The sequence below is a fragment of the Equus caballus genome, chromosome 4 (genome assembly GCF_041296265.1).
Source record: "Equus caballus isolate H_3958 breed thoroughbred chromosome 4, TB-T2T, whole genome shotgun sequence".
Taxonomy (NCBI): Eukaryota; Metazoa; Chordata; class Mammalia; order Perissodactyla; family Equidae; genus Equus; species Equus caballus.
In genome coordinates, this window is record NC_091687.1 from 31,466,647 (window position 1) to 31,486,366 (window position 19,720).

Below are 19,720 nucleotides of genomic sequence, written 5' to 3' on the forward strand. Positions count from 1 at the left end.
GTGAACTTAAGTATTATTTTTAGCTTCCTGAAAATTAATATATTGTTTTAATAAACTCTTTCTACATCTGAATCACTATAAAGAATCCTCTGCCAGTGTTCACGCATTTGAGAGAATGTAGTAACATTTATTACAGAAAATGTCATCATTAATATTTTATAGAATGGCTGGCACAAAAAGTGGCATTAAATCTCCAAGAGGCTGCTGTCTTGCTTATTTTATGGCTTTGCTTGAATTTTGTAGTTGCAGTGGAGGATCAAGTTTGTAGGTGATCCCATTGAATTTTAGACAAATTTAGAGTACAGTCGCTATTTTTAATTTGTTCATTGTTAGCTTTACCATTCTAAATATAAAATATGTCAGTGAGGAGATAAAATATTTGGGTTATAACAAAAATAGATAAGTAACTATTAACCTTTTAAAGGAACCCTTGAACATGGATCTTTCCTTTGTAAGACACTGCAAGGCATTATGGAAGTTTGGCAGAATGTCTTCTTTACTATAGAGCAGCACTTTCCAAAAGACTGTTCTGTGATGATGAAATGTTCTATGTCTGCTGCACCATGCAATATGGTAGCCACTAGGCATGTGTAGCTTTGAGCACTTGAAATGTGCCTTTTGAGACCAAGGAACTAAATGTTAAATTTTATTTAACTTTAATTAGTTTAAATTTACATTTAAATAGTCACATGTGTCTCATGGCTACAAAATTGCACAGAGTGGCTATAGAGGTTATAAAACTAAAACCTCATTTTCACTATATCCCTTTGCAATTGAGTGTGGCCATGTGTCATCATTGATGAGACTGTATCTCAGGGTGTAGTCATGAGAACAGAGCCACAGTAATAATGACAATGATCATGATGATAATAATATGACCATGATAATGATAGTGGATACACAATTGTTGGAAGGGATGAGTGTCCTAATTTGTGAATTAGGAATGTGTTCTGTAGCAAGAAACAGCTTTCAGGAAATCCATAAAGGATGGCTTTATTATCAATGTAATAGATCTACCCAGACTCAGTGAAAAAAATGGCAATGATTCTTTATGACTCCAAAATAGGGAGAATTCAAATGATAAAGAAATGAGTCTACCATTTCCAGAATCCTTTTCAACTACAAGTTTCCATTTCTATTTTAGACTTGTTTACTTGTGTTTTTGTTGTTGTTGTTGTTATTATTATTTTTATTTTTCTTACTGCTATTATCCTTCTTCCTGAAACAGTAACTTAGCATACAGTCACTGGCAACATTTCAGCAAGAAGTAAAAAGCTAGCGATATTCAATAAGGAGTGAATTCTCCAGGTTACTCTACTTTTAGGATCATAACTCCTCAAAGTAATAAATTCAATATTAGAAAAGTTGAACGTTGGCTTGTTAGAAAACTATATATTTTTTGAGTTTGTTCTGAGACATAAGACATTCAGACTTAGATGCACATTTTAAATAATGTTTCAAGGGCATTAAATCTTCTAAATAGGATACTTAATGACAGAGTGGATAATTTAGGACATTGCCATTTTCCTGATTAGAAATGTTTGATGGTTTACCTTTGTTTAAAAAGATAAATCCCAAATTTCAGAACATGGTCATCACTATGTCCTTAAACTATCTGAGGCATCTCTCATTCCTTGCTCCATCCCCTCCCAACTCGTCACCAATAAAGGAAAAGGCACCGTGCTCCTATGCTGCCCTGCCTTACATTTCTTTTAACTTGATTCTTCTGCCTTTCTGTGGTAGAAAACTAGTAATAAACTTTCAGGCTCTACTCAAAGAGACTCTTCCCTTTACCCTATCAGTGACAGCCTCTATCACGTTGTACTATGTTCAGTTATCATTTTTTCCTTGTCGGTCACTAGAATCTATATTCTAGAACAGCATGGAAAGTTTTGCTGACCACTTTATCCATTATATAATGTCTGTCATGTGATAAGTGTTCAAGAAGTGTTTGATAAATTATTTTGTCAATCAACTTAGGCCAAGTTAGGCTGTTAAAAACAAAAACAAAAAACAATGCTCATTCATTCTGGACAACCAAAGTTTATTTCCAGTTCAAGTTATATGTCTCTCACAGGTTGGCTGTGGTTCTGCCTCATGTCTTCTTCATTCTGGGTCCCAGGCTGAAGGAACAGCCCCTACCTGAGACATTGCTGGTCTCCAGAGAGAGCCAGAGGAGAGGTGGAAGAGCCACACAATGGTTCTTAAAGCTTCTTCTTGAAAGTGGCCACTATCACTCACAATTTATTGGCCAAAGTAAGTCATACAGGAAATTCATGGGATGGAAATATAAGACATCATGGAATGGAAATATAAAATATTTCCATAGGGAAGGAAAAAATATTTTAATCATAATACAATTTAATATAATCATCCATAATAATCCAAAACTTATCAATCACTTATTATATATCAGGCATAATCAAAGTATTTTACATAAATTATTCCCATTAGAAGAAACTTGAGACTCCTAGAGATCAAGTAATTTATCAAGCATATAGCTAGTAAATGGCAGAGCCTAGCAATAAAGATACTTTAATTTAAAGATTAAACATTTGAGTCTTCATATTGCTTCCCCATAAAAGATTAACAAATAAATATAATTCTCAAGAACAAGGGCAGAACTAATAGCATGCTGCCTGTTTAAATTGTGATCTTTGGTTACTCACTAGATGATAAAGTACACATGTTCTTACGCAGTCTGTCACCCATCTTTGCCTAGTGCAGTGGTCCTCAACCAGGGCCAATTTTGCCCTGCAAGGGACATTTGGCAGTGTCGGGAGACATTTTTGGTTGTCATTTCTGAGAAGGGTTGCTACTGTCATCCAGTGGGTAGAGGCCAGGAATGCTGGAAAACATCCTACAATATATAAGACAGCTCCACAACCAAAAACTATTTAGTCCAAAAGGTCAATAGTCCCAAGGTTGAGAAACCTTGCTCTAGGGTCTGGATAAATGTGTAGGTCACGTTTAAATATGAAAAACTTTATTCTTGAAGTAAAGTATTACAGGAAGTCATTTTCTACCTTGATTAAAAGCATATCATTAACTTTTACTCTATATAAATTTGTAATAACCCCTAATTTTTTGTGTTCGTATTTTTCTAAAAATTATCCATGATTGATTTAGAAACAATTCAAGCTCTATACAAGTTCAGAAGGAAGATGTCATTCAGTAAGAAGGTGGCATTTTGAGGAGAGCCTTTGAGCACCACAGGATGTGGTCACCAGTCAAGGAGCTGAAGAGGCAGAAGCTGCTGGGAGCTCGGTGGGCTCTTGGAACCAAATCACTTTCTGATGCATTCTAGCAACAATTTTCGTCTCCTACATCTCATAAATGCACTTTATATTAATTAGCTAATGGCTGAAGTGTTGTAATAATGAAAATTCAAGTAAATAATCAGTACCATTAACATTTATTTGGCCTCCTCTTGTTGAACAAGAATAACTGAATTTGCATAGTATAGGCAGTATTATTTCCTTATTATGTTAGACTCTTGGTATTTCATTCTTTTTTTTTTTTTTTTTTGAGGAAGATTAGCCCTCAGCTAACTGCTGCCCATCCTCCTCTTTCTGCTGAGGAAGACTGGCCCTGAGCTAACATCTGTGCCCACCTTCCTCTACTTTATATGTGGGACGCCTACCACAGCATGGTGTGCCAGGCAGTGCTGTGTCCGCACCCGGGATATGAACCAGCAAACCCTGGACAGTGGAATTGGAACATGCGCACTTAACTGCTGTGCCACTGGGCTGGCCCTGGTTTTTTATTCTTGATATATCCCTTGGATTATTTCTAAACATTTTCATATTACTGCTAAATTTAAAAAAGTGTGTTCCAAGGTATTTTCTAGGCCTTGTAAACAACTTCACTGATCAACTTATGTTCCAATCTTTTTAAAATTTTCTGAATAGCATCAAATAATTTAAGTGGTGTGATTATATAACAACAAAATTAAATAAGTATGAGTTTTAATATAAATGTCCCTCAAGCATTTTTAGATGGTGACATGAGTTGAAGAATCAAGTAATCAATGTTGAATCAATGTTGAAAATTATTACCTGACATTTTGTTCACATAAACAAAATTGATCTGTTTATGCAAGTCAGCTATAGTGAGATTATGAGAAAATACCCTTGTACAAGGATTGTCAAGCTTTTTCTATAAATGACAGATTTTTAGGCTTGTCAGGCTGCATGCAGCTACTCAGCTCAGCCACTGTAGCACAAAAACAGCTGCAGACAATATGTAAACAAATGGGGTGGCTGTGTTCTCATACAATTTATTTGCAAAAACAACAAAAAATTGGCTGGTTGTAAGTGCTCTGCAGGAAATACTTTGCTGACCCATGCCCTAGTAAAATTAAAAGACCACTCATAATTGCATGAAAAGGAAAATTTTCTCTCTAACGAGACTATATATACACAACACAAATTCTCTAGCTAAGTAAGCAAAACTCTCTGTCATCTGACCCCAAACTCCATTTTCAATTTTTTCTTCCTTCTGTGTTCCTTTAGCTACCTTATACACCAACCTAAATAAACCATTCTCTGTTCTTTGTGAGATTTAGGAATTTCATGCCTGTTATTCCTTCCTCCCTCCCTTATAATATTTAGCATTTTACCTTAAATTCTACCTCTCTACTTGGTGCTTAATGCTGGAGAATGACCCTACCATTGTTTGTCTTTGACCCTGTCAAGTAGTTTCCTGCATCTAATACAGAATGTCGAGACTTTAGGGCTGTGGAAAAAGCATGGGCTTTAAGGTCAAACACGTGGAATCTCAGCTCTGCCACTTGTTGGTTACGTGACTTTGCACAAGATACTTGACCTCTCTGAAGTTCATTTTTTTCTCTGCAATACTGGATAATTAATACCTGCTTAGAAGTATTATGGTTAGGAATAAATTAAGCAATCCAATGAGATAGCAGATAGAGGTGCTCAGAGAAAGTCAGGTATTCCCCACCTCCTCTTACCTCTAGGTAAGTCTTACCTCTGGGAAGTCATGAACATAACGCGAATTGAATAAATAATTGCATAAAGTATTTGAAGGCAAAGCCACCCAGTAAAATTTTTCTATTCTTATTTAAAATACTTCAGGCAGCATCATACAAAAGAAAAAAAGGGCACTGAAACAGAAAAGGGATTTTTTTAATAGAGATCCAAGCACCTAGGGCTGTTAGATTGACGGCGATTGTAGCATATCAAGTTTGCATGGGCAAAATATACTATTCAGTAAGAGGTGGGGAGACTACTACTAACTGGAACAAAGAACAAAAAAAGATAAGTTCCCAATAGTTCAAAGGATTAAAACATAAAAAAAATGGGGCTGTAAATAAAACTGAGGAAAGTGAATCTATTCACAATATTGGAACATGGAAAGGCTTTTTAAGCAGCCATTAATTAAAAGATTTAAAAACTTGACGTTATAAAATTAACAAGAAACTTTTGGATGGCAATAAATAAATTTCAAAAACAAAATTGAAAATTAATAACAACTTGAAAAATTATGCATATAACAAAAGAACAATTTTCTTAATTTACGGAAAGCTTATGCAAATCAAGATGAAAAGATGAACAAACCAATTTCTTAAAAGAGCACGGCATTTTTCAAAAAATACAAATGATAATAACTTGTAAATGAGGATCAATCTCAATAACAATGGAAGAAATGCAAATCATGAAAAAAATTATATTTTCTCTCATTAAACATCAAAAATTAAAATACTTTTATTTTCCCAGTGCTGTCCATGCTGGAGATAAATGGGCTGTCTCATGCATTGTTGTTGGGAATATAAATTGCTCCCTCCTGGGGCCGGCCCAGTGGCACAGTGGTAAAGTTTGCATGTTCCGCTTTGGCAGCCAGGGGTTTGCTGGTTCGGATCCCAGGTGAGGCCCTATGCACTGCTTGGCAAGCCATGCTGTGGCAGGCATCCCACATATAAAGTAAAGGACGATGGACACAGATTTTAGCTCAGGGCCAGTCTTCTTCAGCAAAAAAGACGAGGATTGGTGGCGGATGTTAACAGAGGGCTAATCTTCCTAAAAAAATAAAATTTCTCCCTCCTTCTGGAAGACAATTTCATAATATCTATCAAAATTTAAAATACTTGTATCTTTTGCCTACTGCTAGAAATTTATCAGTATCCTTGTGTAAGTTTGTCAAAATTTATGTACAAGGATATTCAGTGCAGAAATTTTTATAAGAGTAGAATGTTGAAAATAACCAAAATGTTGTTCACCAAAAAGGGACAGATTAATACACTACAATATATGAATATGATGCTATACTCTACCATAATGATAAATAATGAAATATTGATCTACGTGCTAGTGTAAAAGATCTAGTTTAATGGGAAAAAGAAAGATGCAGAATAATATGTTAGGATCACTTTTGTGAAAGCAAATTTAAAACTAGTTACATGTATGTGAATAAATGTATATTTTGGTGAGGGGAAGGAATGACAAGAAACTGTAGTATGGTATTGTATACTTGGAAAGTTACTGATAGTATATCTTAAGCATCCTCACCACACACACACACACAAGAGTTAACTATGTGATGTGATAGATGTCTCGGTTATCTTGATCTTGATGATCATTCCACAATGTATATGTATGTCAAACCATAACCTCGTACACTTTAAATACACACAATTTTATTTGTCAATTACTCCTCAATAAATAAAAAGAGGGTGTTAAGGATGGGGCTGTTTTATATGCTCTTCTATACTTTGAGAAAAAAGTGAACCAATATTTTAAATATGACTATAGACATACACACGTATATGTTTTTAAAGATCAAACTATTCTCAAGAAAATTGTTTCCAGTGAAAGTATGTGGTTTGTACCTGAGTGTGTTAAACATCAGGTAGATATGGCGCGAACAAGTGCTACAAACCAAGGAAACGGTCATTTAACAGCTTCTGGATAAAGATATCTTGGTTTCCTGGTTTCCTTCAATTTTTCTGCTCTCAATCACTCTTTCTTAAAATATTTATAATCTCCTAAACGGATGTTACTGAGGAATTACTAGCTTTACATTCTCTTTTCATTTATGTTTGATTTTTTTTAAGATTTTATTTTTTTCCTTTTTCTCCCCAAAGCCCCCCGGTACATAGTTGTATATTCTTAGTTGTGGGTCCTTCTAGTTGTGGCATGTGGGACGCCGCCTCAGCGTGGCTCAATGGGCGGTGCCATGTCCGCGCCCAGGATTCGAACTGACAAAACACTGGGCCGCCTGCAGCAGAGTGCATGAACTTAACCACTCGGCCACGGGGCTGGCCCCTTATGTTTGATTTTTTATGATTTTATTGGGGAAGTGTTATTCTTTATTCTTTTCATTTGTTTATTTATATTTATTCCATGTTTTCTTCCAGAGAATGTTTAAGGCAAGATTTGAACGTATACATGATCAGCATAATAATTGTAAGGGTAGAAATAACCTGTTCATTGATGCGTACGGTACTAATAGTCAATATTGGTTGGTACTTTGAATAGAGACAGAATCTAAAAGATAATTCTTCATAGTACATTGCAAATCTAACTCTATTTAATACATGTTATCAACATTGCTTTCAAAATATCTTCAAAGGCCAAATTGTATCATTTGTAGCGAGTGCTATTTTAAGATGCTGGAGAAAATTATAGGACAAATGCACCCCTACTCACAACTTTCCTTAGTGCTGTCCCACACTATCACATCTGTATTGAGTCACCTTTTTTTCCCACTCCCTACATCAGCTTTCCTAAATGGCCATTATATTTCTTAAAACCTTATATTAACACGGTTTCCTTTTCCCTCAGAAAATGAACAAGTTTTCATCAAAGGTACTTAAAGTTGGGGTGGATGGGGAGAGGTTAGATTAAGTTTACACAAGCTTTTATCTGAGGGTCTGACATTGGATGTCTCAGATCCACATCACTATATCATCTAATAACATCCTATAGTCCATGTATGTCTATAAGTTTTATTGTCTTTATTCCTGTTGGGGAATAAGATAAAGTTGGATTTTTTTTTAACTTACCATACTTTCTATATAGTCTTTAGACAAGTTAGTAATGGCTAATTATTCATCCATGGATATTAAACTTTATGAAGTACAGTTATGTTTCCTAAGATGTTTAGTAGAAGGATTTTGAAGAAGACCTATTTAAATGGATCTTTTCAAAAGAGTACCTCACTATATGAAAAATTCATAGAGTAAATTAAAATAATCAGATGAGCTCTTGAAATCAAACACAAATAGCTTCTTTTGATGCTGTTGACAATAGACCACAACTCTTATCTTTAGATGTTGGTTCTTACAGAGATAGGAGAAAAGTGAATGAAAAAAATTGTGAAAGATCTTACAAGATGAAGAGAGACTTAGATTAGTTAAACTTTTTTGTGAAACTGACCTCCTGTGCTCAGCGTGGTGGGATAAGTAGCATTCTCTATGCCAGATTGCAGACACACATCTCACGAGAGAGACCAAGATTCTGCAGGCTGGTTCAGTTTTCACCACGCTTCCCTTCTGTGATTGCAAGTAACAGTCACTTAGTGGTTCTCTATGTCCTACTGCTCAAAGACTTGAGGCTTTCAAGTGTCACCTCCTACTACTTCCCCTACAACAAAATACCTATATCTGACAATTTCTTACTCTTTTTTCCTACAGTCTTATAAGAAAGAGTTATTCCTTCTAAAGCTCATCACTTTTAAGTATTGAAGAGGCTTGTTTTATCAAGCGTTCCATGTTTCTTCTTTTTCTTTAGCCTTTATCTTTTTCCTTAGTCTTTCTTTTCTTCATAAAAATACATTCATTGTAAAAACACTCTTGCCTTGAACTTTCTCTCTTCTGGCCATCAGAGTATCTTACTCTTTACTTAATGGGTGAGCATTTTAGAAGAGCATACTTTTTCTTCCTAATTCTGATTCATTATCTACCACTCACTTCCCAATCCATTGCAGTCTACTTTCTGCCTTTTTCACTCCCAAGGCACTGGTCATGTGAAAGCACTTGTGACTTTCCAACACTATAAACAATTGACAGTCTTCGTGTTTTACTTGACCTCTCTGTAGCATTCAAAGAGGTTGCCTCTCTCGTATTTCTTAATTAAAAAAAAAATTCATCTATCCTCTGATGTTAAGTCTCCTGCATTCTAGAGCTCACTTCTCAGTCACTTTCACTGGATTTTTTCTTTACTTCTTATTTCCTCTTTCTTTAAGCAAACTTAACAAGATCCACAAACTCTGCTACCATCTTTAACTTCACATTTTCCAAACCTATATCTTGAACGCTAACTTCCCTCAATTCTGAGGCTCATATATTCAGCTGTTTCAGTGACATTCCTACTGGATGCCTCACAGGCTCCTCAAACTGTGCAATCAAAGCTGAACATTGCCTCTCCCTATTTACTTCAGAACTGAACAGTCTCTCTAAATCTGCTTAAAATTGAACATTTCTTCTTAAAATCAATTTCTCCTGCATATTCTTTACCTGTCATATCCAGATGTGTACCCAGTTCTGTCAAGTATCACCCTTTAAAATATTATTCCATTACTCTCCCTCCTGGCTGTAGTGGCATGGTAGTGGAGCTGGCAGCTATGGGGGCAGCATCTCAATTCAACAGGTGAGACAATGGCTCCCTTAGCAACCTGGGTTTGTGGTGCAGCTCTGGGAGTTATTTTCTAAAAGCTCAAGTTAGAGCCTGTGTCTTCAGCTTTGCAAATTAATTTATTAGTCCATAATAAATCTCTTGCTGCTTAGTTTAGATAGAATGGATTCTGTTCTCTGCAACTGGATCTTAAATAGTACAAACTACCAATGCAATTTTCCTGTAATAACATTTGTTACCCTCCATCACATCTTTTGTTGACATGTTCATTTTGTCTACTTGATGGTGAACTACTTGAGGACCATATCCTATAATAGTGCACATATCAGATAGTTAATATTCGTGAATTTAATGAATTCCCAAATAAATATTATATGTTATAAAGAAATAATTTCATTGCAATTGTCCTGTCTACTAAGGATTATTGAATTAAATAACATTATGTTAAAAATATTAATGAAAAATATGACTTCAACTCAGTATTCTAAAACTATATTTTTGTAATAGAAATTATTTTCTAAGACATTTTTCTCTAATAGTTGTATCTCATTTCCAAATTTTCTTTGATTAAGAAAATTCCTTTTGCTTTTATTCTAGAAGTTTTCATGCATGATTTAATTTTCTATCTTGCACTCAGAAATAGAAATTGAAGTTACAAAGTTATAACCTTAAGATGCATTGATGCTGTCAAGCTGAAGGCCATGTAATTTATTCTTTGCATTCCTCCATGGTTCTTAGCATGTCAGGGATGATTAGTCACTTTCATTAAGCACTATGACCTGGGTGTGAAAATCCAGAGATATTGTGGGGCTTGTCAAAACAGCTGAGCTCTTTTAGAGTCTCTGAGCCACTTCTTTTTAAAGTAAAACCAAAGATCAACTTTTTTAATTGAATAAATTTGGTTTGTAATACTGTGTAAGTTTAAGGTTACCAGTGTGTTACTATGATACATTTATATATTGTAATATAATTGCTGATGTAGCAATATTTATCACATTATATAATTATAGTACAATATTATTATCTATATTCATTATGCTGTGCATTAGATCTCTTTGGCTTATTTATCACTCGTTACAAATTTGTACCCTGAAACACCTTTAATCTTATCCAACTCAATCTGCCGCTAACCACCATTTTACTGTTTTTTATAGGTTTAACTTTTTTAGATTCCACATATAACAGATATATAGTATATGTCTTTCTCAGTCTGACTTATCTCACTTAGGATAATGTGCTCAAGGTCCTTCTACGTTGTCATAAGTGAGGGGATATCTTCCTTTCTCATGGTTGAATAATATTCTGTTGTATGTATGTACCACATCTTTTTTATCCATTTATCTGTTGATGGGCATTTGGGATTTTTCCATATCTTGGCTATTGTGAATAACGCTGTGATAGACATGGGAGTGCATATACCTTGAAAAAATCCTATTTTCATTTCCTTTGGGTATGTACCCAGAAGTGGAAATTCTGGATCGTATGGTAGATTTATTTTTCATTTTTTGAGGACCCTCCATATTGTTTTCCATGGTAGGTGGACCAATTTACACTCCCACCAACAATGCATAAAATTCCCTTTTTACTACATCCTCACCAGCACCTGTTGTCTCTTGTCTTCTTGATGATAGTCATTCTAACAGGTGTGAGGTGACAGCTCATTGTGGTTTGGATTTGCATTTCCCTAATGATCAGTGATGTTGAGCATCTTTTCATGTGTTTGTTGGCCATTTTGATATCTCTTTGGAGAAATGTCTGTTTAGTTCTTCTGCCCATGTTTACCTCATTTTTTTTGTTTTCTTCTTATTGAGTTGACTGAGTTTCTTATATATGTTTTCTTTGTGTGTGTGTTTTTTTTATTGTGATAACATTGGTTTATAACATTAAGTAAACATCAGGTGTACATCATTATATTTCAATTTCTATGTAGATTACATCATGTCCACCACCCAAAGACTAATTACCATTATCACCATACTCATGTGTGAATCATCCCTTTCACCCTTCTCCCTCCCTGCTTCCTTTCTGGTAACCACCAATCCAATCTGGGTCTCTATTCATTTGTTTGTTGTTGTTTTTATCTTCTATTTATGAGTAAGATCATACAGTATTTGACTTTCTCCCTCTGACTTATTTCGCTTAGCACAATACCATCAAGGTCCATCCATGCTGTCACAAATGGCAAGATTTCATGTTTTTATGGCTGAGTAGTATTCCATTGTGTATACATACCACACCTGGTTTATCCATTCCTCCCTTGTTGGGCACCTAGATTGCTTCCAATACCATGATACTGTGAATAATGCCACAATGAACATAGGGGTGCATATGTCTTTATGTATTCAAATTTTCATTTTCTTTGGATAAATACCCAGCAGTAGAATAGCTGGATCAGTTCTATTCCTAATTTTCTGAGGACTCTCCATGCTGTTTTCCATAGTGGCTGCAACAGTTTGAACCCCCAGGAGCAGTGTATGAGAGTTCCCTTTCTCCACATCCTCTCCAACACATGTTATTTCTTGTCTTGTTAATCATAGCTGTTTTGATGGGAGTGAGGTGATATTTCATTGTAGTTTTGATTTGCATTTCCCTAATAATTAGTGATGTTAACATCTTTTCATGTGCCTGTTGGCCATCTGTATATCTTCTTTAGAAAAATGTCTCTTTAGATATTTTGCCCATTTTTTAATTGGGCTGTTTGTTTTTTTCTTGATGAAATGTATGAGTTCTTTGTCTTTTTGGATATTAACCCTTATCAGATATATGATTTGCAAATATCTTCTCCCAATTGTTGGGTTGTCTTTTCATTTTGTTGATGGTTTCCTTTCCTGTGCAGCAGGTTTTTGGTTTGATGTCATCCCACTTGTTTATTGTTTCCCTTGCCTGGTCAGACATAGTACTTGAAAATATGCTACTAAGACCAATGTCAAAGAGCATACGGCTCTATGTTTTCTTCTAGAAGTTTCATGGTTTCAGGTCTTCCATTCAAGTCTTTAATCCATTTTGGGATTATTTTTGTGCATGGTGTAAGGTAGTGGTCTACTTTCATCCTTTTGGACGTGGCTGTCCAGTTTTCCCAACACCATTTATTGAAGAGACTTTCCTTTCTGCGTTGTATGTTCTGGCTCCCTTGCCAAAAATTAGCTGTCCGTAGAGGGGTGGGTTTACTTCTGGACTCTAGATTCTGTTCCATTGATCCGTGTGTCTGTTTTTGTACCAGTGCCATGCTGATTTGATTATTATAGCTTTGTAGTATATTTTGAAATCAGGGAGTGTGATACCTCTAGCTTTGTTCTTTTTTTCTCAAGATTGCATTGGCTACTCAGTGTCTTTTGTTGTTCCATATAAATTTTAAGAGTCATTTTTCTATATCTGTGAAAATGTCGTTGGGACTTTATTAGGGATTGCACTGAATTTTTAGATTTCTTTAGGAAGCATGGACATTTTAACTATGTTAATTCTTCAATGCAGGAGCATGGAATATCTTTCCATTTCTTTGTGTCTTCTTCAATTTCTTTCAACAGTGCTTTATAGTTTTCAGTGTACAGGTCTTTCAACTCTTTGGTTAAATTTATTCCTAGGTATTTTATTTGCTTTGTTGCAGCTGTAAATGGGATTGTATTCTTAATTTCTCTTTCTGCTACTTTGTTGTTGGTGTATAGAAACACAACTGAGCTTTATATGTTGATTTTGTATCCTGCAACTTCACTGCATTCATTTATTACTATTAAAACATTTTTGGTGGATTCTTTAGGGTTTTCTCTATATAGAATCATGTTTGCAACCAGTAACAGTTTCACTACATCCTTTCCAATTTGGATCCCTTTATTTCTTTTTCTTAGAAGATTGATCTTCCAAGGACTTCCAATACTATGTTAAATAAAAACAATGAAAGTGGGCATCCTGTCTGGTAAATGTTCTTAGAGGGATAGCTTTCAGTTTTTCTCCATTGACAATGATATTAGCTATGAATTTGTCATATATGACCTTTCCTATGTTGTGGTATTTTCCTTCAGTAACCATCTAATTCAGAGTTTTTAATCATAAATGGGTGCTATATCTTGTCAAATGCTTTCTCTGCATCTATTGAGATGATCATGTGGTTTTTATTCTTCATTTTGTTAATGTTGTGTATCATGTTGGTTGATTTGCAGATAGTGAACCATCCCTGCATCCTGGAATAAATGCCGCTTGACCATGGTATATGATCTTTTTAATATGTTGTTGTATTTGATATGCTAGTATTTTGGAGGATTTTTGCATCAGTGTTCATCAGTGATATTGGCCTGTAATATTCTTTTTTTGCATGGTCCTTACCTGGTTTTGGTATCACGGTAATGCTGGCCTCATAGAATGACTTAGGAAGCTTCCCCTCTTATTCAATTTTTTTGGAAGACTTTGAGAAGGATAGATATTAAGTTTTCTTTGAATGATTGGTAGAATTCACAAGGAAGTCAACTGGTCCTGGACTTTATTATTTTCGGAGGTTTTTGATTACCGTTTCCATCTCCTTATTGGTGAGTGGTCTATTCAAATTCTTCTTGACTCAGTTTTGGAAGTTTGTATGATTCTAAGAATTTATCCACATCTTCTAGATTATCCAATTTGTTGGTGTATAGCTTTTCATAGTATTCTCTTATAATGTTTTGTATTTCTGAGGTGTCCATTGTAATTTCTCCTCTTTCATTTCTGATTTTATTTATTTCAGCCTTCTCTCTTCTTTTCTTGGTGAGTCTAGCTAAAGATTTATCACTTTTGTTTATCTTTTCAAAGAACTAGCTCTTTGTTTCATTGATTTTTTCTATTTTTTAGTGTTTATTTCATTTATTTCTGCTCTGATTTTTATTATTTCCTTCCTTCTATTGATTTTGGGCTTTATTTGTTCTTCTTTTTCCAGTATATTTAGATGCACTGATAGATTGTTTATTTGAGATTTTTCTTGTTTGTTGAGGTATGCCTGTTGATATAAGCTTCCCTCTTAGAAACACTTTTGCAGTATCCCATAAATTTTGACATGTCATATTTTCATGTTTATTTTTGTCCAGATATTTTTTTATTTCTCCTTTGACCTATCATTGTTCAGTAGCATTTTGTCTACTCTCCACATATTTGTGGCTTTTTAAATTTTATTCCTGTGGTTGATTTCTAGTTTCACACTGTTGTGGTCAGAAAAGACGCTTGATATTCTTTCAATCTGCTTAAATTTATTGAGACTTGTTTTGTGGTCTAATATGTGATCTATCCTGGAGAATGTTCCATGTGCATTTGAAAAGAATGTGTATTCTGCAGTGTTTGGATGAATGTTCTGTATGTATCTACTAAGTCCATCTGGTCTAATGTGTCATTTAAGGCCAATATTTCCTTGTTGATCTTCGGTTTATATGATCTATCCATTGGTGTAAGTGAAGCAGTAAACTCCCCTACTATTATTGTGTTACTGTCTATTTCTCCTTTTATATCTGTTAATAATTGGTTTAAATATTTAGGTGCTCCTATGTTGGGTGCATAGATATTTACAAGTGTTGTATCCTCTTGTTGGTTTGTTCCCTTTATCATCATGTAGTGCCCTTCTTTGTCTCTTGTTACAGTTTTTGTTAATGTCTATTTTCTCTAAGTATTGCTGCCCCAGCTTTCTTTTCATTGCCATTTACATGGAATATTTTCTCTCATCCCTTCACTTTCACTTTGTGAGTGTCTGTAGGTCTCATGTGGGTCTCTTGTATGCAACATATGTATAGGTCTTGTTTTTCTATCCAATCAGCCACCCTATGTCTTGATTGGTGCAATAAGTCTGTTGACAGAGTAGCTATTGATAAGTATGTATTTATTGCAACTTTGTTACTTTTTTCTGCATGTTTTAATAGTTCTTCTCTTCCTGTCTTATTCTCTTGCTCTCTTCCCTTATGGTTTGATGACTTTCTTTAGTATTATGTTTGGGTTCTTTTCTCTTAATTATTTGTGTATTTATTATAGGTTTCTGATTTGTGATTACTATGAGGCTCGTATATAATAAACTATGTAAATGACAGTCTATACTAGATTGATGGTCTCTTAAGTTTGACTTCTTGGTAAAAGCTTAACTCTTTTATTCCCTTCCTCTGATATTTTATGTTTTTGATATGATATTTTACTATTTTTATTCATGTGCTTCTGTTATCCTCTTATCATGGAAATAGATAATTTTAGTACTTTTGTCCTTTGACCTTTGTATTAGCTTCATAGATGGTTGATCTGCTACATTTACTGTTCATTTGCCTTTGCCAGTGATTTTACTGTTTTTTTTTTTTATAATTTCCTTATTCCTATTTGTGGTCTTTTGTTTCCAACTTAAATAAGTCCTTTTAGCATTCCTTGTAAGCCTGCTTTCTTGGGGATAAACTCCTTTAGTTTTTGCTTTTCTGGAAAACTCATTTCTCTCTCCTTCTATTCTGAATGATAACATTGCTGGGTAGAGTATTCTTGGCTGTAGCTTTTTTCCTTTCAGCTCTTTATATATATCATGCCACTTGTTTATAGCCTGTAAGGTTTCTGCTGAGAAGTCAGCTGACAGCCTTATGGGGTTTCCTTTGTATGTAACTTGTTGCTTTTCTCTTGCAGCTTTTAGGAGTCTCTCATTATCTTTAACTCTTGACAGTTTAATTATAAGGTGTCTTTGTGTGAGCCTCTTTGGGTTCATCTTGATTGATGCTCTCTGTGCTTCCTGTACCTGAATGTCTATTTTCTTCCTTAGGTTAGGAAAATTTTTACTTATTATTTCTTCGAATATATTCGCTACCCCTTTGTCTCTGTCTTCTCCTTCTGGGACTCCTATCATATAGATGTTAGTGCCCTTGATTTTTCCCAGAGGTCCCATAGACTCTCTTCATTCTTGTTTATTCTTTTTCTTGTTTTTTCCCTTTTCTTTCTCCCCAAAGACCCCCAGTACATAGTTGTATATTCTAGTTGTAGGTCCTTCTGGTTGTACTATGTGGGACACCACCTCAGCATCACCTGATGAGCGGTGCCATGTCCATACGCAGGATCCAAACCAGTGAAAGCCTGGGCCACCGAAGTCAACTGTGTGAACTTAACCACTCAGCCGTGGGGCTGGCCCCTATTCTTTTTCTTTTACCTGTTCACCTTGGGTATTTCCTCTAGTCTTTCCTCCAGCTCACTGCTGTATTCCATGTCACCTACTCTGCTATTGAAGCCTTCTAGCAAATTTTTATTTCCAATATTGTATTCTTCATTTCTGATTGGTTCTTTCTTATATTTTCCAATTCCTTATTGAAGATCTCACTGAATTCATCTCTTCTTCTTCCAAGATCAGTGAGCATCCTTGTGACTATTAGTTTGAACTCTTTAACAGGTAGATTGCTTATCTCTGTTTCATTTAGTTGTTTTTCTGAGGATTTATCCTGATCTCTTATTTGGAACATTTTCTTTTGCCTCCTTATTTTCCCTCTTTCTCTGTGCTTATATCTATGTGTAAAGTAGAGCAGCTATTTGTTCCAATTTTGGAGATATGGCCTTATGTGAGAGATGCCTTATGAGGCCCAGAGTGAGCTTCCCTCTTGTCAGCCATTCCAAATGTTCCAGGAGTGTCCCCTGTGTGGGCTACATGTGTCCTTCTGTTGTGGCAGGTTTGCTCTTACTGCAGGTGCACAGGTAGGGTAGGCTGTCCACTTGGCTGGCTGATTGTAATGGTCAGCTGGGTGTGGCTGCTATTGTCCGTTCAGTCACTTTATCAGGCATGGGGAGCCAAAGCACAATTGTATACAAGGTCTAATAGCATTCCTGTTGCAGTGTTTCTGTTAAGTGTGTAGACCTCCAGCATGGCTGGTTACTAGGCTCAGGGACCTACAATTGCTGTAGGCCTCTGCCCTGCAAAGCTATTTTCATCTCTTTCATGACTGCAGCTTAGTGGGTCAGCCCCAGGCATGGCAGCACACAATTGTTTCAGGTGTTGGTAGGTGGGGCCAATCTCCAATGTGATTGTTTGACAAGCATAAGTGTGCTGCAGCTGACAAGTCTCACTGTTCACATACCCTGTCAACAGTCCTGCCTCTTGTGCATGCCCCAATCCACCGAAGTGGACCTACTCACCCTGCTACAGAGGCCCCACACTTTGCCCATGCAAGCCCACCACTCATGCTCACCCTTTGCTGCAGAGGCAGACTCACTCACACCGAGGCAGAGGTTTCCACACACCTCTCCTGTGCAGGCCCACAAGTTGACCAAGGGCTTGCTGTTGGGTAGGGCCAGTCCCTAGGGTGGGTTGCCTGTCCTGGCTGAGCTGGATTAAATCTGTGTTCCAGTGGGTGGGGCTGACACCTGTGGTAAGAGGCCAGGGGAAGTATTCCAATGACATCTGCCAGAGTCTGTGTCACCAGGCCTGTATGAGGTCACAATAATGGCTACTGCCAATGTCTCAGTCCCTGGGGATGTGGTCCCAGCCTGGGGACATTTTGCCTCTTGCAGAGATGTGTCTAGAGCCTACCACATGAGTAGTTTTTCACCAAAGGACTGTGTACCTTTCTTTCTGGTAATATTAGGTTGCTTTCAGAAATGAGTGAATTTGAGCATGGGCCCTTTAAGAGCAGGCTTTTCCTTCCTCTTATATCTGTTAGCTTTTCTGGGGGTATTCCCCATTGTTGTTAATAGCCAGCAAAGCCAGTTATTATGACACTCATCTTGGTCGTGCTGAGTCCAAAAGCTGCTTATTGTGGCAAAGCTCTCCTACTCAGATCACCCACTCCTCTAGAAAAAGCTTCGTATCTTACAATTGCTCCCAGCTGAAGTGCCATGATCAAAATGTGGATTTTCTGCTCCAGAAAGGAATTTCTGCCTCTTCCACCACAATCAGCACTGTTCCTTGTTGTTGGGGATATTTTTAACAGTTTTCAGTTCTTTCTCAGAGAGAGTTCTCTCTCTTGTTCTAAGAGTAGTTGCAAATCTGTTGTGTTTGTAGGAGAAGGTAAGTTCAGAGTCCATCTACGTTATCATCTTCCTAAAAACTCTGATATTTTTAATATTAACTCCTTATCCAATATATGGTTTGCAAAAATTTCGTTCTATTCTACAGGTTGTCTTCTTGTTTTGTTAATTGCTTCTTTTGCTATGCAGAAGCTTTTGAGTTTGATGCAGTCCATATGTTGATATTTTCTTTTGTTGTTTTTGGTTTCAGCATCCTGCCCTAAAAATTATTTTCAAGACTAATATTAATGAGCTTCTTACTTATGTTTTTTACTAGGAGTTTCATGGGATCAGGTCTTATATTTAAGTCGTTGATCAATTTTGAGTTAATTTTGATGAGTGATGGGAGATAAAGAGCCAATTGCATTGTTCCATAAATGTCCCTCTATTTTTCCCAGCACCATTTGTAGGACAGACTATACTTTCCCCATTGGGTATTCTTGGCTCGCTTGTCAAATGTTAGTTGACAATATATGCCAGGGTTTAATTCTGGGCTCAAAGTGCTTAGTGAAAAATGACATAATTACAGTTAATAATAATGAATGCTAACAAGTTATAAATGATATTTAATAGTGCTTATATGAAATAAAGTTAGCTGGGCATAAAGGGTACAAAGTTTAATGATTGTGGGGATAGGGCAAGTTATGTAACTAAGTGAATTTGTCAAGTTCTGTAACCAAGTGAATTTGGCTAGATTGAACTTAATGATTGAAGAGGACTAAGGGATATAAAATCATATTTGTGGTCTAAAGAGGTTATCACTGCTCAGGAGGAGCAAATTATTGCCTTGAAGAAAGGTAGGCCAAGTGTGGCCCCATCTCATTTTTGTTGTTGTTGAGGAAGATTGGCCCTGACCTAACATCTGTTGCCAATATTCCTCTTTTTTTCCTCCTCAAAGCCCCAGTATATGGTTGTATAACCTACTTCTAAGTCCTTCTAGTTCTCCTATATTAGATGCCACCACAGGATGGCTTGATGAACAGTGCATAGGTACACACCCAGGATCTGAACCAGTGAACTCCAGGCTGCCAAAGCAGAGTGCTAAAACTTAACCACTATGCTACTGGGCTGGCCCCCGAATCTTCCTCATTTTGCTTGAGGAAGATTGTCCCTAAGCTAACGTCTGTGCCTATCTTCTTGTATTTTGTATGTGGGACACTACCACTGCATGA

The 19,720-nt window shown here is 36.1% G+C and overlaps 1 long non-coding RNA gene across 3 annotated transcripts in view; it reads right to left on the minus strand.

The window, feature by feature from the left end:
• Window positions 1-17,913, minus strand: part of LOC111773155 (uncharacterized) — a 135,261-nt gene extending 117,348 nt beyond the window's left edge. For all 3 annotated transcript variants that reach the window (XR_002807385.2, XR_011437779.1, XR_011437780.1), the window contains exon 1: window positions 17,732-17,913. This is a non-coding gene — a long non-coding RNA (uncharacterized lncRNA). The remainder of the gene's footprint in view (window positions 1-17,731) is intronic.
• Between the last annotated feature and the right edge of the window lie 1,807 nt (window positions 17,914-19,720).